Genomic DNA, 23,452 nt, shown 5'->3' with positions numbered 1-23,452 from the left:
ACTGCCGGCTAAAGGATTCAGCCGGCAGTGATTCTCTGGCATCACTGCCGGCTGTATCCTTCGGCCGCCAATGATGCCTTGGGTATCACTGCCGGCTGAAGGTTTGAGCCGGAAATATTTTCCCTCTTTCCCCTCCACAGTCCTCCAATCTGTACTCTCTCTCTCTCCTCAATCTCTTCGTCTCCCTCTCTCAATACATGCATACAATGATATATATATTTACTGTAAATCAATAATAAAAATATCTTCATTAATACAAAGTAATGAACACATATTATAAGTCAGGCATCGACAAACACACAATATTACAAGTCACCCCCTGAAATGTCAGTTGAGTTGAGCCAGTCCAGTATCCCTCTACCTCTCTCGCGATGAGGACCGCGTCCCCGCATTGATGATTGATGGCATGAGTACGTCCAGGGATGCCGGGGGGCCGATGATGGTGGAGCGGAGGACCCAGGAACGCCTGATCGATCGTAACATCGCCTATGCTTCAGGCTCGCCGGTGTGTCAAAGACATGTTTAGAGAGAAATCATTCGTCTCAAGTCAGCATTTATGTGCCAGTCCTACTAGTTCAGAGAGGCTTCTCTCTGAACTAGTAGGACTGGCACATAAATGCTGACTTGAGAAGAATGCTTCCTCTCCGAACCCACAAAATCAGTACTAAAGTCTTAGAAGTAATAAAGAAATATGGCCTCGAGCCATATCATCATCGCCACTATTATTTGATTGAATTATATAGGACTGCAAGCTTGACTGGGATAGTGAAAAGACGTACAAATGCATGTGTAATAACCATCCCAGTCGAGCTTTGCAGTCATATGTATGATAAATAGTTATCTCCTTTCATCATCTACGACTGCAAAATATGCTTGAGGACCACCCAAATATGAAAATCAAGAAACAAAGTAGTTCATATACACTGAACATGAACATACACGTAAGTGCCATAAGTACAGAAGCAAAACCACCTCCCATCAAGCAGAATAATGAACTGAACAACATATGGATGATTGAATAAAATTACTCTCAGATAAATATAACAATTGGCCCCAGGACTACAATATCCTACTCCCTAATTGTCCATTTGACACATCATAAGCTAGGCTAGAAGCTAAGATCACAACTAGATGTAAAAATGAAAAAAATGTTCTCTGAAATTGAGCTTTCTTCCTGGACAATACTGCTGGACATAAAAGCTGACAGTGAGAGGATTACTCTTTGAGAAACAAACACTAACCGAGTAGCAAAATATCATAGCAGTACCAAAGGTTTTTCTGCTCTTCCAAAATTCAATCAAAACAAGATGAATTGAATGAACAAATACAACAACTCCTAGTCCAGGAATCAAGTCTAACTGGCAAAGTACAGACTACGAACAATAAGCTCAGGGACTAAACAATGGAATGCACCACTACTATCAAGGCAATCTGTGTTGAACCAACAACAGAAAACAAACAGATTTAGCACCTATTGCACTTAGATATCTAGCCCAACCTCAGTGTTCCATTTGATCATCACAAAGCATATCACCTCCAACATAGAGCATATCACCTCCAATACAACACCTCCACCAACACAACACCACCACCAATTGATTGCCTAAGCACCAAAGTTCTAAACACCAGAACCGAGCTCACTCAGCTAAATTTCAATTGACTAAACCACCCAGTGGTGAAACCAGAACTCAATTAACAAATCAACCATTAACCTCATAGTACCTATCACTTCGCAGCAACCACAAACCCCATCTGAGAGGTGGAGGGAGACGACAGGCGGTGGAGTACTCACCGCGATGATGTATTGGAGCTCGGGAGGATGAGAATGGCATCGGGGAAAGGACGGTGATGGCGGCGGGGAGGAGCATGACGGTGTCAAGGAGGACGGGAATGGCACCGGGCAGGAGGATGGCGACGGCGGTAGGGAGGAGGATGACGGCGTTGAGGAGGAACCAGACAGCGGGCATAGGCTCGTGGATCTCCAGCAGCGTGGGCTCCTCAGCGTCGGGAGGTGTTTCAGCGGACGACACAGGGAATGGGAAAATTTTTCTAAGTGTCAAAGTGAACAGGGCGTCTAGCTATTTTATAGGTGAGGACTTTCACTGCCGACTCAATATGACTACCGGTAGTGAAATGGTACCTTCATTGTCGGCTCACTAGGACAACTGGCAGTGAAACTACTTTCACTGCTGGCTCAATAAGTACACCGGCAGTGAAAGTAGTTTCACTGCCGGCCCAATATATCCACCGGCAATGAAACCCCTTTCATTGCTGGTGCCGCGGGGTGCAAAAAATTTCATTCCGGTGCCGTGGGATGCAAAAAAAAAATTTAGCTTCGCACGCATGCAGATACTCGAACCCAAGCCCTACACCAAGTAAGACTGAACAAACCGCTGCACTACTCAGGTGATTTTGACTGAGTTTGTATTATCTATATTTATTAACATTAAGTTGACTTAGCAAACCTAATACATATTTATTTAAATTTGAACTTGCTATATACCAAAATTAATTTTTGTATATACCTAAAATTAAAAATTAATATGGTCAATAATAAATATATCTTCCACTATACACTACAAATTGAAGCTTTCATAACAAAAGTGAGGTATAATTGCATCTAAAATAAATTCATACATAGTAATTAATACAATTTAGCTACTTTGTCTTAACGATTCGCCCTTCATTATGATCATGACATACATAAGGAGGTTCGTCGGTGTTTTGCATGGGACCTAGGTCGACGTCCTCTCCGAAAGGAGGTAGCGCGTCGAATTGATTGTAGTCTTCCTCGTGAACAACATTCTCCACTCCGACAATTCTTCTTTTTCCTTGAAGAACCACGTGGTGCTCCTCCTTGTTAGCTGGGTCTTCTCTGTATCCAACGAGATTTTGGTCCACACTAGTCATACCATACTTGTCGATCTTCACACACCTGGGAGTTTGACTCATTAGCACCGAAAAAGAGGAACCTTTAACACTCCATAGTCGAGCTCCCAGATCTCCTCTATGAATCCGTAATAGGTCTCACTATTTCCATTGCAGTCGTAGGCATCTATACAGACACCGCTATTTTGGTTGGAGTTCTTATTATCTTGAGCTCTCGTATAAAATGTATAGCCATTCATATCATATCCTTGGAATGTGAGGATTGTAGTAGACAGTTCGTGAGCCAACACATTCAACTGAGCACACTCTATCTGCTTATGCATCACTTGTCTATGTAACCAAGCGCCAAAATGATCTCTGTGCTCTCGCGCAATCCAAACATCGGACTTTCCTAGGTTTCTGGTGCGTAGCATCTTCTGGTGTTCTTTGACATACGGATCCACTACAACTGATCGTTGCAGAACTGCAAAATGTGCTTGCGTGAATGAAATAGGATTGTTAGTGCGGAATGCGTTTGCACCTATTTTCCCTTTCCCCTGTAGCCTCCCCTCATGGTGAGATATAAGCACACCAATCATTTTGAGATTCATGTAGTCGACGCAGAAATCAATGACCTCCTTGGTTCCCCAGCCCTCGGCCATGCAGCCTTGCTGTCAATTTTGGTTACAAACATATTTCTTAAGAACTCCCATTAACTTCTCAAAAGGGTACATCTGATGTAAAAACACGGGGCCAAGAATCTGTATCTCTTTCACAATGTGAACAATGAGATGCACCATGATATCAAAAAACGATGGAGGGAACAATGCCTTAAGCTAGGATAGAGTCTCGACCACGTCTTCCTGCAACTTATCTAGCTTGGTTAGATCGATGGCCTTCTGTGATATCGTGTTGAAGAATGAACACAACTTTATGATTGGGTTTCGGATTTTCGGTGGCAGAATACCTCTAATTATAATTGGAAGCATCTGTGTCATCATCACATAACAATCATGAGACTTCATGCCAGTTAATTTCAAGTCTTTCATGTCTACTAGTATCTTTATGTTGATGGAGTAACCAGATGGAACTTTGATGCCATGCAAGCACTTGCACATTACAATTTTATCCGTCTTGCTCAGATTGTAGCTCGTGGGGCTAAGATATTTGTTGCCTTCTTCTATCTCTTCGGGATGTAGATCATGTCTGAGTTTCAAACATTATAGGTCCTTCCGTGCTTGGAGTGTATCCTTTGTTTTTGCCAGGTATGTCTAGTAACGTACCAATCAAGCTATCACACACGTTCTTCTCAATGTGCATGACATCGATTGCATGTCGAACCACCAAATCCGGCAAATATGCTAAGTCAGAAAAGACATATTTGTTTTTCTGAACATAGAAGCTCTAAGATTAGATTTCGGAACCGGTGTACTCCCGCGTCCCTTTCCAAGGATAACCCTAAGTCTCTTTACCATCTCATATACCTATCTCCCAGTGCGATACTTAGGAGGTGATCGAGTCTCAACTTTCCCATCAAAAGCTCTCCTGTCGCTGCGGTACGGGTGATCCTTGTGAAGAAATTTATGATGACCTAGGTACACCATTTTTTGGCTATTTTTCAGCCACAAGCTCTCTGTTTCATCCAAGCAATGCACGTATGCATAGTAGTTTTTGATAGTCTGGCTCGATAGGTTGCTAAAGGCTGGCCAATCTTCATACATAACCAAGGAGGAAGGCTGTAGATATATAGAGTCAAAGGCCAAGTTCTATGTCTACTGCTCATGTTGCCGAATGGATTCATCCTATCCGTACTCAACCCAAATCTTATATTCCTCACATCTTCTGCAAAGGGCTTCTTGTATTTCCTATCGATGTTTCTCCACTACGTAGAATTAGCAGGGTTTCTCAGCATTCTATCATCCTTGCGCTCATTGGCATGCCATCGCATCAGTTCGGCATGCCTTTTGTTCGCCAATAAACGCTCCAAACAGGGGACTATAGGAAAATACCACATCACATTCACGGGATGCCTTTGCTTCTTTCCTTCACTATCGATATCATCACCGTCACGCTTGTACTGTGCTGCACCACAGACGAGACATGCTTGCATGTTTACATGCTCTCCACGATACAACATGCAATCATTTGGACATGCATGTATTTTTGTACTTCCGACCTCAATGGGCACACAACCTGCTTAGCCTGGTACGTGTTTTCTAGCAGCACATTTTCCTTTGGAAGCAATTTCTTCAAGAACAGTAACAACTTTGTGTGCTTGTCTTCAATTGCAGCAGTGAAAGCACGGTACGCAACTTTGTGTGCTCCTTCTCGCAGCCCAGGAACAACGGTGTTTTAAAGTCCTCTAACATACACTGGAACTTTCAAAACTCTCTTTCATTGGTGAAGTTCCCCTCCCCATTGCGCAACATCTGCTCCAGATCATCGACGTTGACGTCAGCCAACATCTCCTCTAGATTATCATCGGCCAACGTATCTTCGGCAGGCGGTATATCTATGTATTCGTCGACCGGCATATCGGTGCACATGTCTTTGTCTTCTCTTTCAATGTATTGCCCTTCATGTACGATTTCAGCTTCACCGTGCTCGATCCAACGGGTATAGCCAGGCATAAAACCCCTTGACATCAAGTGGGAATGTATCTGCTGGATGGTGGAGAACTGCTTCTTGTTCTCGTAATCGACGTATGGACAACACATGTATTGAGACTGTGTATTTAACTTGTGCGTCGCGGCTTGTACTAGGAAACAATCCACGCCGTTCTTGTACTCTGCACTCACACGGCTCACATCGTACATTCATCTTCTATCTACAATTATATCATTATTGTAAATCCAAATTCATAACATCTAGAATATTTTGCGATCACCAACAAATAAATTACCTTATCATCTCCTATTGACAATTGGCCCGGGTTAGAGGAGCCGCCTTTTGCATGAATATCTATGTTCCGATGAATATTTTTTGGTGCTATCCCTAGAAATTTTCTTTATTATTCAATATCTTATCTATGACTCATTAAGGAAATATAAAAAATAAATATGCTCATACATAAATATAATTGTATCTTGCTACATACCTAAATATCATGGCGAAATTTTCTAATTCAATAAAAATCAAAATAAATACACTCATACCTAACGTTTCCATATTGGGAACATGCTAATTAATTAAAATAGAAAAATACAATAGGAGCTTTCTACATACCTAAATATCATGGCTAATTTTTCTAACTCACTAAAAATCAACCATAAATATGCTCATATCTAAAGTTTCTATATTGGAGCTTGCTAATTAATTAAAATATAAAAAATAGAATTGGAGTTTGCTATATACCTTAATATCGTGGCTAAATTTTCTAATTCATTAAAAACCAAAAATAAATATGCTCATACATATAGCAAATGTAAATCAATAATAAAGACACTTCCCACCAGAATTGAAGCTTCCATATCATAAATGTAACACCCTAATTATCAGAATTTACAACTTTTTACAAATTTCCAAGATTAATGAATAGCTTCACCAGTAGAATAGGTTTAAAACTTATTTTCATAAATAATCAATCAATATAGGTTACTATTTCTTGTGCATTACATGCTAAGTTTGGTTAGGAGCCAGGTAAATGTATTATAGTTCTTTTTCTTTTGAAAAGGTGTTTTGAGTGAAAAAGATTTTGAAAAGGTTTTTACAAAACTCAATAGTGAATAAGTTAAGGATCTTAATGGTTGGAATTCAAAATCCTAAAATTCATCATCTATTCAATCCTTGATCATACCCGATCCTTCTCCAGTCCAATTAAAATTTTACCCAAATCCTTGTTTAAAGCCAATCTCTCCTCTTTCTCAAATTCTACCCAAATCCAAATTCAAATTCCTTATCTACTCCTATTCTTGTTCAACTTCATTTTTCATTTATCTTAAATTAACTCCAAGCTCAATTCAAATTCAAACCCTATTCAAATTTCTCTGCAAAAGTTTCTTTTCTAAACCCTAGATATAACTAAAGTGTCTTTGGACTCAATCTTTCTCAATTCCAAACCCTTATCCAAGTCTTCTAAATGGCCCAATAAAGAATCCACGAAATCTGCAAATTTTTAGAGAGTCCTAGATAGCCTCATCTTCCCATGAAGTTTCGGAGTTCAAAACAGCCTCAAATGCAAATCTTAAAAATACCAAAGTTGTAGGTGTCGCCAAGAGCTTCGATATGAACCTATGGAAGTTCCATTTTGGATAATGGAGCTAGGAGTTATGGCAACCGAAATCAGTGCTGCACAGATAAGTCTTAGTTCAAACAGTTTATTTGGTGACACATTTTTAGAAATCAAGATGACGTTTCTAGAAGTGCCAATGAGTACCAAAGTTGTAGATCTTTTCTAGTAGTACAATTTAGAATCTAGAAACGTCCAATTTGGAGTCCGTACGATGAAGATATCATCCTCAAAATAGAGAGTTGCGAAAAAGAAAACCGTAAGCGACTCAAACTTGAATCCCATTCGTGTTCGGCTTGGACTCCACATCAACCAGCTGCCCCTAGCCCTATAAATATGAGTTATGGCTCCAAGCCCTAGAAGTCGCTGCTGCCCTATTCGTGCACCGTCGTGATGCGCTACCTCATCGTCTTCTCCGCGAATCCTCCTTCCTCGACCATCAAAGCAATGTGAGGACCCCTTCTTCTCCTCCCTCAGTACTGATTTGTTATCATACTAAGTCTCTAGTCAAGCCCTAGCCCCGGCCAAAGCCGATCTATACCGCCATGGTTGTCACCGTCGTGGACAGCCGCGCTGTAGCTGATTGACATCGACATTCCTGGCCAACTAGTGCACCGTTCACCATACCCTTTCACCAGCGCATGTCCCATGATGTTCCCCAAACCCTCACCAATCAAGTCAGCCAGTAGTAGCCAAACCATCAAAATCAAGGTCGACATACCTGCTGTACGGTTTTTTGACATGTTATGTGCGCGCACCGGATTTGCCTTCGCGTTCTCTGTCAATTCGAAAGCCGTATGGATGCACCAACCACGTCATGACGTGTCCCATCGAGTCTTCTACGTGACCCTAGGAGCCCATCCCTATTTCTGCAGTGACACAACCGGAACGCGATTGCCAACCATAGCATGTTGCAACCGTCACCCATCTCATCTCCGCTGATCATTCTTCCTCTCAGTGGATGATCTACCAAAACCCACACCATAGCATTGTGTTCCCAAGATATATGAACATATCTGTTCAAAAGGTTTCTCAAATTTCATAGCCAATCTCATGGGACGCGAGCATCTTTATTGCTGCGTCTGTTCAATGTCACCACCAAACCTAGCAGCAGTCATCACTGTTTTGCCGCTACCTCGGATGACCCCTTCCAAAACTAACTATACCGTTGAGTTAGTCTTTCTACATTCTACACCATGCTTCCCTCGTTTCACTGAAACGCCATCAAAGCCCGACATCGATGTCAGTGGCCACGTGCCGATCGCCATCTCCGACGAAACCCGAATCACCATCGCTACACAGAGTCACTGGTAGTATCCTTAACCGAGAAGCACAACCTCTGGCCATTTGATCCATCATGGATGATCGAGGCTAGGCCTCAGCGTGTCCCTTCTTTAACACAAGTCGATGCTTGCATAGCATGACAAGTTAGCACCACATCATTCTCCTTAGCCTAGTCAGCGAAGTCTGGTCTGCCCTATACTTCTTGAATCTTGCACAATGATGTTGTCAAGCTTGACACAAAACCTTTCCCATAGGAAGATAGTTCCGGTAAATCAGCATTTTCTTTTCAATCTAATCCATCTCCTAAAAGTTGTTCTCTTTTCATCTTAACTCCGATTTAGGCGATTCTTACGTCTAAATGTTTCTAAAATATTACCTATCCAACCATAGTGTTTTTAAAGTGTTTTAATGAGGTTTGGTATGTTATTCTTAGTATTTTCCTTTATGTTGTTTGTCAGTAGTCCTCGTGATTAGTCGATCACGTTCCAGAGCAGTTCGAGGGACTTCAAGACCAAGATTTTGACAACACTGAGTAGCATTAGGTAAAAGGTAAGTGTCCTTGATCATCTTGAACCTATGATTTAAACTGTTTTGTTTTATAAAATTGCATGTATTATCTGTCAATATGATGGGTAGTCACCTGTGTTAGGGTTTTAGATTTTCCCTTATCATCCTTTGGAACCTAGATGATTTATGGTTAGGTATCTTTGGTGTGTAAATTGCTTAGCCATGCTTTTGGGATATTGAGAAGTATCATATACTTGATTAATGAACTTATGCAACAATGTTTGTTAATGTATTAATGGTCTAGCAACATGGAACCTTAGGCCTTGAGCAAAGTGGTTTTGGTGGTTGTCATGGTTATATTGTTGGTTTAGTGTTTGTGCAAGTGACCTAACTAAGGACCGGTTCATGGAGCAACAACCTAAGAAATATCGTACCAACCACGAGACCTGGTATGGGACAGGCTTGGCCTATTAATTAGTAGATTCCAGTTTTGTGCGTGCCAAACGGAAGAGTGGATGTGTGGGGACGGCAAAGGTCAGAACCATTTGGATAGTGGAATGGGATGGGTAGTGGAATGGAATGGGACAGGCTTCCGCGACGACCAGCTGCCGCCACGCCACAGCTCTCGCCGTCGGCCGTGCCACCGTCGAGCTCCTCGGTGTTGGGCCGCGCCATTTGGTCCACGCGCCCTCGTAGAAGCTATAGCTGCCCTTGTCCGAGTCTGTTGCGTCGCCGTTCGCCGTCGGCGCGTCAAAACCGTGCGCCCTCGTAGAAGCTATAGCTGGCCATCCTCCGGCCGTCGCCGGTGACCACGTATGCCTCAGCTGGGTCCACCCGCGCATGCTGGAGCCGCAGCTGCCCTTCCCGGCCGCCTGGACTGCACCGCTCGCCGCCGGCGGGCACAGCCCGAGCCACCGGCCGGCCGTGTTGCGCGGTGTGCTGGGCGGGGTTCAATTTTGACCCCAGTCAAAATGAGCCCGGCCCCACTGTCTGTGCCTGTGGCTAGTTGGGCACCGGTAGAAAAAGGCGTGGGCCCATTTTAATATTTGAGGAAATCAGAAATTGCGAAATGAATATCTGTTGAGTTGATAAATCAGCTGAAATCTTGAAAAATGCATAGGAAATTGTGTAGAGCTCCAAAATTCATGAAACCAATTTTGTTGGTTTTGTTATGACATGATCTATCCATTAAAAATGCCAGTGGCCATGAAATGTGTGCTGTGAATTATTGAATTAAGGAAATATGTCTAGGCTTTGATAATTCATAGTTAAAGTTTGGTATTTCCAAAATTGATGAGTCCAATTTTGTTATTCTTGTTTTAATACTCCCTGTTCAGCAAAAATAATCACCCACATGGTAGATGTTGTCACAATTCTATATAGGGTTAAGCTTAATTAATCCTAGAAGTGTTCAAACGCTTAGCAGTAATCCCATTTAAGAAAAATCTTCGATGCTTTAGAACTCGTGCCCCGGCGATTTGCACTGTTATCGCATTCTATGGAGCATCCTTCATTTCATGACATTCATATTCATTGCATTGCACGCGTGATTCTTTTAGGGAACTTCGACCGGGCGAACGAGACGAACGAGGCTGTCCCCGGAGGTTCCCGCAGTGGTGATCGTGACTCGGGTAGCTGTGAGCAGCAGCTAGGGCAGCAAGGCAAGCATCGTTCATATTGCACCGTGTCTACTTGAAAATCTAATATGTTATCTACGCTTATGTATACATTGCATGTGTCGGGTACCGAGTTGGATAGAACCTATGCCGATGCATTCTCCCATTTCGGTCACGTGTCATGTGTTATTCCTTGGAGCCTAGTGGTGTCATCGAGGTCTAATTATAGTTCGCTATGCTTAGTGGTACTTAGGCTTTCCGGTAGAAGTCGACGACGGCGTCCACCGTTGTCGCGAGCCTAGGGCTTATTACTTGTTCACACTTGTGGTTGTGTTGATGATGAGTCGGTTGTTGAGTGGTGAGTTGAGACGAGGTGTGGGCGGTGTTAGGGGTGTCATCTGCTCACGAGGAGTCCTCAGGCAGTTCGGGGAGGGAACCCGGATACCATAGACCGCTTGCACCGGTTAAGCACCGACCGTCGGTGTAGTCGGCTTTAGCACTTACCTTACTCACCACATGCTGATATAATGGTAGGCGAGCTGATTACCTTCGTAGACGTGGTCATGTGGGCCTCGTCATAGACGGTGTGAGTCCGGTTTGAGTCCGGGCTTTTAGCGGTATTAGTTTGCTCGGGGAGTAGTTCTAATATCGCCGCGCCGAGCTATGGTTGATCCACATGGTTGGGCCTGGTTGGGAAAGGTTGTCACGGGTACCCCCTTGTGTGCATCTTAGCGGGTGGCACAAGCCGTATGGTCCCTGTATCGTGTGGGTCCAGGAGTATCCCCCTGCAGGGTGTATAATCAGTTCGAACTGCCGCGCTCTCGGTCATGAGCATTGCTATCGCTTATCTCCACCGAGCGACCATGTTTTGGTCGTAGAGTTTCGAAGTGGGTTGTGGCATGGTTGGTTTGGGTGGTTTGGTCGGTATGTGGTCGGTGGTTTGGTGGTTATGGTTTACTTTTATACACTTGTTGTTTATATATCTGTTCTGATCAGTTGGTTGGCAGGGTTTGAGTGGGTGGTTGGTTAAGTCAGTTGCTTACACCTAGAGTCTAGGTTGCTTACCGCTTAATGAACTTAAACATGTCTTAATCCTTGCTACAGCTTTAAATGCATGATCCTTGGAGTCGAGAATATATATACTCATACTGTGTAAGACTTGCTAGTACCTTCGTACTAAGGGTACTGCCCTTAAGTTTCAGGTTCATAGGTTGGCGAGGAAGAGGCAGTGTTCGGCTACTTTGTGCCTGCCGATCAGGGTGGCGGGCAGGAGTAGCACCTTCTACTCCGAACTCCGGCGCTTTTGGTATGGAGCCTAAGGGCATACGGCTCCATACTCTTTTGTTGTATAGGTTTATCTTCCGCTGCGTAGTTGTTGTTGTTCCTCTTTTGTTGTAAATTGTGGAAGCAGTTGCATGTTTAAGTATTGTAATACAGCTTAATTAATTGCTCTCTATTAAACTGTGTTGTGATATTTGTGTTGGAAGGCATGTGTTCCGATCCTGGGCACAAAACACGTGCCAGGACTACCGGAATGGTATTCTGGTTAATCATCGAGGTTGTGATTATGAACAATGATCCTCCTGATGATTAATTAGAATACTATTTGGGCGGTTCCTCACAAAGGTTACATTTTTAAAAACCTATTTTTAAAAACCCATTCCTGTACTTTTCCGACCTCTCAGTTTCTCCCTCTACTTACCCATTTCAATCTATTGAGAAAAAAGAATTTCCAACACTCCTCCTTTCAAACTATTAGTTGTTGAACCATCCCAGTTACTCTATTCGAGGAGGATGTACTTGAAGATATGTAAAGATGAAGATCCATCACGACATGGAAGAATCATCTACCACAACACTGAAGACATGAAGATCTACCTCCACGCCGCTCTCGGTTTTAGTTTTTCGAGTCATAGGAGGATTTTCCCTAATCTTCGTAAACGTTAGAGCGTTGTTAGTAGTGTGTGTTTGTGTTGTGTGCCTTGTGTGATTTGGTTTTTCTGTTTGAGTGCTGTAGTGTGTTGTGGGATGCTTTAGCATCTGGTAACAACGGCATTCCTTATATATCTCTATAGTTAATAGTATAGCTGGGTTTTCTCCTTTTAGTCCCTTATCTTCTTGCCCCAACCTTCCGCCTCAATCCCAATCAGATGGTGAACACAAAGAAAGATCAGCTTGGTAAGGGTACCAACAACAGATCATCGAAGCTCTGGGTGCAGAAGACGAGTGTGGAAAGCAAGACAACATCAAGAAGAGGAAGAAATCCTTTTATGACCATCAAGCAAACAACAATTCTCAGTTACGTTCCACTCCTGAACAAACACTTTGTTTTGTCAACCAGAAAGTTTCACAGGTTGAGAGAAAATTTGCAGAGTACCCCTACAAGGGAAGTGTGTTTTTGCTGTGAAGAAGAAAGACGCTATGTGAATCGATGTCCCCTGAGGATCCTTGTACCTGATGATAAGAAGGTGTGTGTCCACTCTGGAGAACGTTGGGTCAAAAGATGTCCCATGAAGCACCCCGCACAGAATTGGATCAACCCCAAAACCCATGTGAAGATCTAGTTCAACATTCGGACTCTCACGACTTTCAAGTTGTAACTCAAGATAGCTAAGATCGATGAGATCCAATCAATCTCACAGAAGCTCAGTAGGCACAAAAAAAAAGAGTGATATATTCCATGTCAAAGGCTACAAATCTATCTACTTCTCAAGAACTGGAAATGTAAGTCAGAGAAGTCTGCTCCTTTTCAAGGGGGGTAGTCTTCCAAGCTAATCTCTTGGTTTTGGAACCTAAAGACAGATATTGGAAATGGCTAGTTAGCAAATGTAATGAGGTAATAAAGTGTGCCAAAGGAAGGACAGTACCCAGAAGCTGCACTCCGACCACACAATTGATTGCTAAGAATAAGTACTCTTTCCTCGGAATTAGGATATGCCTTACTAAATCTTCAAGGATAAAAAGGTCAGCCAAGTTCGATCAACAGATGAGAAAATCATTAAAAAAATAATAAAGGAAACTTATCACAAGTGCTAAAGATACGGAATTCTCAGGAATCAGAAAGTACTAAGATGTATCATGATCTCAAGGATTCTTATCGGTAGTATGGAAACAAGAGTGGTGTTGCAAAGTATATGGTACTATGTGACACATATCAAAAAAGTTAGAACACTACATCAGAGGCAATTACAACCGTTGAAGATACCAGGAATAGAATATTCAAGAAAATCCAACATACTCAAGGAAATCAATCAAGATTTGTCAAGACAGATGCGAAAGCCATCAAAAGCAAAGTGAGCAGAGTATGTCAGGGCAATGAGGTTAACACTGAGAAGAAAAATCAATTTGGAAAGCGAGAAGAAAACTTGAAGATCAAGATCCCTTATCTCGTTTTCGATCTGCCCGAATCTCGAGCAAGATTCCTTTAAGGGGGGTAGATTTGTAACACCCTGATTTTCAGAATTTACAAATTTTTAAAATTTTCCAAGATTATCGAATAGCTTCACCAGTATAATAGGTTTAAAACCTATTTTCATAAACAATCAATCAATACAGGTTATTATTTCTTGTGCATTACATGCTGAGTTTTGCTAGGAGCCAGGTAAATGCGTTAGAGTTCTTTTTCTTTTCTTTCTCTTTGGTGTTTTGAGTGAAAAAGATTTTGAAAAGGTTTTTACAAAACTCAATAGTGAATAAGTTAAGGATCTTAATGGTTGGAATTCAAAATCCTAGAATTTATCATATATTAAATCTTTGATCATACCTGATCCTTCTCCAGTTCAATTCAAATCTTATCCAAATCCTTGTTTAAAGCCAATCTCTCATATTTCTCAAATTCTACCTAAATCCAAATTCAAATTCCTTATCTACTCCTATTCTAGTTCAACCTCATTTTTCGTTTATGTTAAATTCACTCCAAGCTCAATTCAAATTGAAACCCTATTCAAATTTCTCTATAAAAGATTATTTTCTAAGTCCTAGATATACCTAAAGTGTCTTTGGGCTAAATCTTGCTCAAGTCCAAACCCTTAGCCAAGTCTTCTAGATGGCCAAATAAAGGATCCACGAAATCTGCAAATTTTCGTGGAGTCCTGGACAGCCTCATCTTCCCATGAAGTTTTAGAGTTCAAACGGCCTCAAATGCAAATCTTGAAAATACTAAAGTTGTAGGTCTCATCAAGAGCTTCGATTTGAGCCGATGGAAGTTCCCTTTTGAATAATAGAGCTAGGAGTTATGGCCCCCGAAATCAGTGCTACGCAGATAAGTCTCAGTTCAAACAGTTTATCTTGTGACACATTTTTAGAAATTAAGATGGTGTTTCTAGAAGTTCTAATGAATACCAAAGTTGTACATCTTTTCAAGTAGTACAATTTAGATTCTAGAAACATCCAATTTGGAGTTCGAACAATGGAGATATCGTCCTCGGAATAGAGAGCTGTGAAAAAGGAAACCGCAAAAGACTCAAACTCGAATCCCATTCATGTTCGGCTTGGACTCCACCTCAACCAGCCGCCCCTAGCCCTAGAAATATGAGTTGCACGCCCTCTCCTACTGCTATTACACACCCCAATCCCTAGAAGTCGTTGCTGCTCTGTCCGTGCACCGCCGTTCGCCGGAGTCGCCGCCACTGTCGCCCGTGATGCGCTACCTCGTCGTCTTCTCCGCGAATCCTCCTTCCTCGACCATCAAAGAAAGGTGAGGACCCCTTCTTATCCTCCCTTAGTACTGATTTCTCATCATACTAAGTCCCTAGCCAAACCCTAGCCCCGGTCAAAGCCTGATCTATACTACCACGGTCATCGCCGTCGCGGATAGCCGCGCTGTAGCCGATTGACATCGACATTCCCGACTAACTAGTGCACCGTTTGCCATGCCCTTTCACCAGCGCATGTCCCATGACGTTCCCCACACCCTCACCAACCAGGTCGGCCAATAGAGCAGCCAAACCATCAAAATTAAGGTCGACATACCAGTTGTCCGGTTTCTGGACACGTTCTGCACGCACCGGATTTGCATGCGCGATCCCCTGTCAATCTGAAGGTCGTATGGATGCACCAACTGCGTCACGGCGTGTCCCATCAAGTCTTCTGATCATTTTTCATCCCAGTGGATGATCTACCAAAACCCATGCCATAGCATTGCGTTCCTAGGATGTATGAACATCTCTGTTTCTGCATTCTATGTCATGCTTCCCTCGTTTCACTAAAACACCATCGAAGCCCGACATCGATGCCAGTGGCCACGTGCCCGATCGCCATCTCCAACGAAACTCGAACCACAACCGCTACACAGAGTCACCGGTAGTATCCTTAATCTAGAAGAGCAACCTCTGGCCATTTAATCCATCATGGATGATCGAGGCTAGACCTCAGTGTATCCCTTCTTTAACACAAGTCGGTGCTTGCATAGCATGCCATGTTAGCACCACATCATTCTCCTTAACCTAGTCAGTGACATCTGGTCTACCCTATACTTCTTGAATCTTGTGCAATGATGTTATCAAGCCTGACAAAGTGATTGTGCAATAAAGCCTTTCCCATAGGAAGATAGTTCCGGTAAATCAGTATTTCCTTTTCAGTCTAATCCATCTCCAGAAAGTTGTTCTCTTTTCATCTTAACTCCGATTTAGGCGATTCTTATGTCTAAATGTTTCTAAAATCTTACCTATCCAACCATAGTGTATTTAAAGTGTTTTAATGATGTTTGGTATGTTGTTCTTAGTGTTTTCCTTTGTGTCGTTTGTCAGTAGTTCTCGCAATTAGTCGATAATGTTCCGGAGCAGTTCGAGGGATCTCAAGACCAAGATTTCGACAACACTGAGCAGCATTGGGTAAAAGGCAAGTGCCCTTGACCATCTTGAACCTATGATTTAAACTATTTTGTTTTATAAAATTGCATACAGTATCTGTAAATATGATGGGTAGTCACCTATGTTAGGGTTTTCCTTAGATTTTCCCTTATCATCCCTTGAAACCTAGATGGTTTATGGTTAGGTATCTTTGGTGGGTAGATTGCTTAGCCATGCTTTTAGGATGTTGAGAAGTGTCATATACTTGATTAATGAACTTATGCAACAATGGTCGTTAATGTGTTAATGGTCTAGGAACATGGAACCTTTGGCCTTGAGCAAAGTGGTTTTGGTGGTTGTTATGGTTATGTTGTTTGTTTAGTGTTTGCTCAAGTGACCTAACTAAGGACCGGTTCATGGAGCGACAATCCAAGAAATATCGTACCAACCATGAGACCTGGAATGGGACAGGCCTGACCTATTAATTAGTGGATTCTAGTTTTGTGCATGCCAAACGGAAGAGTGGATGTGTGGGGACGGCAAAGGCCAGAACCATTTGGATAGTGGAATGAGATGGGTAGTGGAAGGGAAGGGTGAAAACTTTCTGGAGACTACAAGGCGCAAAAGGGGGTTTCTATGTGGTGTGAATGTCACTTTGATAGTAGTGAAACTTAGTGGGCATGCACATACTGGATAAAACTTTATAGCGACTTTGAAGTGAATTTCTGGGTGACACACCTCTGACGTGTGTTAAGTGTCTAGCTAACACGACAACATAGAAATCACGACTTGTAGGGAAAGTTGGAGAACCTCTGTAGAGTGTAAAATCTAATATATAAGCCGTGCTCATAGTTATGAGAGACTTCGATCCTCACATGATTAGTGAGTTGTGGTTATGGGTTTGGTTGTGGTTTTGGTTATAGTACATGGAGTACTAGACGGTTATGGTATGCAAGGTGGAGAGACTTGTATGTTGGGTGTTGGACTATATGGGTTACATTCACTTAATAATTGTTTAATGCTTTTTGAGTTCAAATATGCTTTCATTACTCGCATTTACGTAAATATACCATGTGTTAGCCTATTCTTGATATAAGCCTGCATATCATTATCTTTCCCATACTTGCTGAGCGCGTCATGTGCTCACACTTGCTATTTTCCCTATACCATGCGACATGTGTGTTGCAGCTCAGTGAGTGAAGATGTTGAAGACTATCAAGATGAGGTTGTGACGTTCTAGGCGCGTGTCTCCCGGTCGATTGCCTGCAGTGTTGTTGGGCACTAGTACTTCTGTTCCGCTGCATATATCTTTATAGAAGACAATATATATCAATTATTGTAAGAGTTTAACGTTTATTTAATAAAAGTATTCCTTTTGTTATTTTACCAGTGACATCCTTATTTGTGTTGAACATCTTGGGCACACATAAGTCACATCTGGTTTTGTCCGTTAAAACCGGTTGTGACAATAAATGAGGTATAATTGCATCTACATTGTATCAAAACATCATGGCCATAGGTTCATCTCTATTATTTCAAAATCTAGAGCAATTTAGCAAATAAAATTCAAATAGAAATGGATTGGAGAGGAAGTTACACTCCTTGGAACACCTAGGGCATAAGGATTCCTCAAAATTTTGAAGCCACCAAGATCATGGTGTGCGAAAATAGCCGCCACCGAGGAAGAACAGAGCTCCCCTCTGTTGTGCTCGAGCTTGCGAAAGGAGAGGGCAACTTTTATGTAGCCAGAACATCACTGCTGGCTCATTTAACCAACCAACCGTGATGTTATGATATCAGTGCCGGTCGGTGGATTAAGCCGGCAGTGATGAGGGAGGAGGGTATCACTGCCGGCTCAATCCACCGACCGGCAGTGATGACCCTTATCACTACCGGTCCATAAGCCACAATGGCTGATTCTTCCCGCGCGGCTTATGAACCGGCAGTGATGGGCCGGCATATAAGGCCAGTTCTGTAGAAGCGGGAATGTTAGGAAACCTGAAGTTTGCAACTGAATGTGGGTCCATCTCGATCGCTTGCATGATTCGATTCTATCTCTTAGGAGTTGACACTATATATATAGGACATAACCTCTCATTGTAAATATAGATGAAAAAGAATAAATATATTTTCTTCTATATTGTGTCTCCTTTGCAATTCTTTTTTTGAAGGATCGCTGGACTACACCCGGTAGTAGCGGTTTCTCAACACATTATCAGCATGAAGCTCTGTCGGAGATCAAGCTAGTGGAACGAATCTGCCTATGACCGAACTACACTGCATCGAATTCATCCTACATCACGTGATCTACCAACATCAATCCCTATAGTATGTGTATGCTAAGCAAATAGATTGTTATTATGGAATCTCTCTGTTTGATAGATCGCTTTTCGTATGTAATTGATGCCACACTGACCACACTGACCACCTCCTACTTGTCGCCAAAGACCAACAGGTCATCATCGTCCTCGATATATGTGTCGAACACTGGGTCGCAAAACTGAGGAATGAAACCACTATCATTTCAAGTCATAGCTGGATCACAAACCGGCCGACATCTATCTTGGCACACCACCATACTGGCCGCCTCCTTCGTTCGCGTGGCTTGTAGCCGCCACCTCCTCCCGATTGGGCGACCTCACAAGGCCATCACCATCCTCGTCCATAGCCCTATCGAGCACGGTGCAATGTGCACGATGCAACGTTGGGCAACAAAGAAAGTCATGTCGTCCCTGTCGAGGCATCCACACGTGCTCCCCTGGCCAATGGCCATGTCGCACCTGTGCCTGAAGACTCCGGGCTCGGCCACAACCTCAGCATGGAGACGCGACATAGGGCCTGAAGCCACTGAGCCGCCTTCCTTCTCGTCGATGACTCCGCCCTTGGTAGGGCCAAGCCATGGAGGCTGTGGTGGTTAGGGTTGCAAACCCTAGCTACCGAGGGGCATTTTGGACTAGGTCGGCTAGCCGGCTGGAATAAAGAAAACAAAAGGGGAGAAGATAGGTGGGCCGGCTAATAATGGGCCGAAATAGAAAAGAAAAAGGGGCTTACAAAATTTTTGCAATTTAGATCCTATTGTTCTGGAAATTACACTAATTCTAGAATTTTGCGTATAAACCCTCAGACTTTACAGAAAACCCTGAAAATACTTTTTCCTGCATGAGAGTACCCCTAGAATTTGATTTTTTCATCAATTTCAGCAATTATGCAATATTTATTTCTATGTTATTGTTACTATTTAAATTCCATGTTATGCATTTAAATTCAGTAATAATCATATAATAGCATAGAAAATATTTGAAAATTTGCAGCAATCCTACTTAGCAACACGATGCAACTTTACTATTATTAATACTTGTATCATTTGAATATGTAAATAGCTAGCATCATGAACAAGAAGTTTGTTGAGCTTAGTGCTGATAGCTGCAACTATCTCACTTGGATGTTGGATGTCTGGATTGTACTTGGAGCAAAAAGACTCCGTGCTGTCATTGGCTAGGAACAAGTAGTGCAATGGTTCCCACGGAGGATGAGAATGATCAAACACTTCATTTTCTCCGCCACCATCTCTCCCCTACCTTGAAGGATGAGTACATGGCAATGATCAGCACTAAGGCACTATGGGACATAGTGCAGGAGCGTTTTGAGCGCCTTAAGTACACCATTAAGCCTCTTGCGGAGTAAGAATAGGTCCGGCTCTATTTATATGACTACAAGTATGTCAAAGAGTACAACTTCATACTGCATCGCATTTGCACACTCATGTGTCTCTGTGGGAAAGAGAGCACAGAAGAGGAGAAAATTGAGAAGACTCTCTCCACTTTCCACCCGAATGCAACAGAATACAAGAAGTATTCTGAATTGATTGACGTGATGCAGCTTCATGAAGTCTATGACAAAGTCAAACAAGAACTTCTTATCCCGACTGCAATGGAAAAGCAGTGGCCTAGAAGTTAATCACAGATCTTTCAAAGTACGCAAGAGCCGTAATAAGAAGTAGGGGAAGGGAGGAAGGAAAGTAGTAGCAGACAAGGTCAAGTGTGGTGATGATAATGGAAAGACAATGAAAGAAGTCAAGCTATATGGTGAGCAGAACCAGAATCTGAAAAGCATCACATGTTGTGGAAGCATACCAGAAGAAGAAGCCAGAAGCACACCTCACCTTTGCAGCCAGAAGCACACCTCACCTTTGCAGTGGGGATGGAGGTGAAGAAAGTAGCCGCAATTGAATGGGATACATCTCACATGGAAGTTGATGATGCTTCCACACTGGCTGTAAAAGACCTCTACTTCACCCTCCTCCACTACCATAGAAGATGTCATGAAGGATGAAGCAGAAAAGAAAGCCATTGAAAAAGAAGTGGCTGGATATTTCATAGACTCCATCTAGAATTATAGTAATTAGCCATTTATTCAGTTGCTGAATTTAGAAGGATTGAATGAATAAATGAAAACTCTAGAAGAGCAAGCTTAGCTGCAAATAATATTTTTCGGTATATATAGAATATGTGTGGCGCCCGCATGGAGCAAGTGTGTATTGTGGATAGTGGAACTACAAACACCATCTTAAGAGAAAATGTGTATTTTCAGTCTATTAGAAATTGCTCTGGAAAAATGATAATTGTCACTGGTAGTGATAAATGTATCGTATATTCTGGAAGAGCCACAATCATACTACCTATGGGAACTACTTTGCACATCGAAGAAGCATTGTTGTATCCTGAATCTACAAGAAATCTCTTAAGTTCTAAAGATATTCGCACTAACGGTTTTCATGTAGAAACTGGTGAAAAATATGGTAGGGAGCACCTACACATCACTAAGCGTGATAGTGAAGTAAGAATACTAAAAAAATTTCCCTCCATGAGCAGTGGCTTGTACTACACTCGCATTAAAGCACCTGAAGTGTTTACTACCTTGAAGGCTGCATTTCATATTGCAAAATTATTCTCCCTATAGCATGATAGATTTAGTCACCCTGGTCTTAAAATGATAAGGAACATAATTACTAACTCACAAGGTCATAACATAAATGTATAGAATTTCCCGAATTATGAAGATTCTATATGCCCTACATATGCTATCGGGAAATGAATGATAAGACCGTCTACCTTGAAGGTGCAAGATGAAATCCCTACATTCCTGGACCGAATCCAGGGGGATATTTGTGGTCTATTCAGTCATTTTTTGGTATGTTTCGGTACTTTATGGTATTGATAGACGCATCCTCGTAGTGGTCACATGTATATCTATTATCTACCCGCAATCACGCCTTTGCAAAGTTGATCTCCCAGATCATAAAAATCAGGATTAATTTTTCAGATCATCATGTGAAATCCATTAGAATGGACAACATTATAGAATTTACTTCTAAAGTGCTCGATGATTATTGCACTAGTATGGGAATTAAAGTTGAATATTATATACCGCACATCCACACTCAGAATGGACTAGCTGAAGCACTGATAAAAATAATACAATTTGTTGCTAGACTTTTGTTGTAGCACTGTAACGTGCTACATGTTGGGGACATGTAGTCTTATATGTGGTAGCTATCATTAATTATAGACCATCCTCCAATAACATCCATTAACCTATGCAACTAGCGCAAGGGGTAATTTCAAAGATTTTCTATTTACGCAAATTTGGATGTATGGTTTATGTGCCAATACCGCCGCCACAGTGAACTGCTATGGGACCTTTGCGAAAAGTTAGAATATATGTCAGTTATGAGACTACATCCATAATCTGATATTTAGAACCAACAACTGAATATCTGCATACGGCCCGCTTCACTGACTGCATTTTTTATGAAAATAATTTTTTATCATTAGGGGGAGGAAATATACCCTTGGATGAAAAGTGTTGGGAAATTATATGACAGACCGAAGAAATTGCGGCACATGATCCTCGTACTAGTGAAGCAAATGATGAAATAAAGAAAATTATCGATTTGCATAAATTAGCAAACAGTCTGCCCGATTATTTTTGTGATTTGAAGAGCATGACTAAGTCGTATGTGCCTGCACGCAATGCACCGGAGAGGGTGGAAGTACCAAAAGAAGGTACCCCTCATCTTGTCCTAGGAACTCCAAAAAATAATAAAAGGCGAGAAATTTGGTCCCTCAAATCCCAAGTAGTTGGAGATGTCTGGCGAAAGTGGGAAATGAGAGCTTACCACAGGTGATCACAAAAAAAAAACCCTAAGGAAGAAGAAGGGGAGCCAGTTGAGACCTGGTGATGGTATGAAATCTCAGGAAGTAGGTATACCGGATTTGAATCTTCCCACGCAAGAAGAACCAGTGAAAATGTGCACGTTGAAATTGACACTGATAAACTAAAGGATCTTGCTCCAATAGTAAGAAATAATGAAGAGAAAGATGAAGAAACACCTGAAAGTGCAACCCATGATGAAATAGCAATGAATTATGTGAATGCAGGGGAATCCTAGAACGGAGCAACCACAATAGTTGGCACCTAGTTCGCAAATAAAATTGCCATAGTTATAGATCATGACCATGAGCCTGCATCACTCACTAATGTAGAATGAGGTTAGACTGGGAAGACTGGCAGAAGGCAATAACAACTGAACTATTATCCCTGAACAAAAGAGAGTTTTTTAGGCCAGTATACTGCATACCTCCCCACATCAAACCAATAGGATACAAGTGGATTTTTGTTCGTAAGAGGAATGAAATTGTGAGGTACAAAGCACGACTAGTGGCACAAGGTTTCACTCAACGATTAGGCATTGGTTATGAAGAAACCTATTCTCTCGTGATAGGTGGTATTATCTTTAGATATTTAATCTCAATGGCAGTCAATCTGGAGTTGAAAATGAAATTGATGGATGTTGTGATTGCATCTTTATGGGAGCCTTGATTCAGACATTTATATGAAGATACCTGAAGAAATATCATTGTCGAATCAGGATAGAAGAGATAGACATCTTTATAGCGTACAATTGAAGAAGTTGCTATATAGGTTGAAACAGTCAGATCCCAGGATAGATTTTTGCATATGTAGATGATCTGAATATCATCAGTACAGAAGAACAAATAGAAGAAGCAAGCTTGTACTTGAAGTCTGAATTTGAAATGAAAGATTTGGGTAAAACCAAGTTTTGCTTAGGCCTGCAACTAGAGCATTTGACATATAGA

The sequence above is a fragment of the Phragmites australis genome, chromosome 14, assembly GCF_958298935.1.
Source record: "Phragmites australis chromosome 14, lpPhrAust1.1, whole genome shotgun sequence".
Taxonomy (NCBI): Eukaryota; Viridiplantae; Streptophyta; class Magnoliopsida; order Poales; family Poaceae; genus Phragmites; species Phragmites australis.
Note: the sequence above shows the minus strand (reverse complement) of the source record.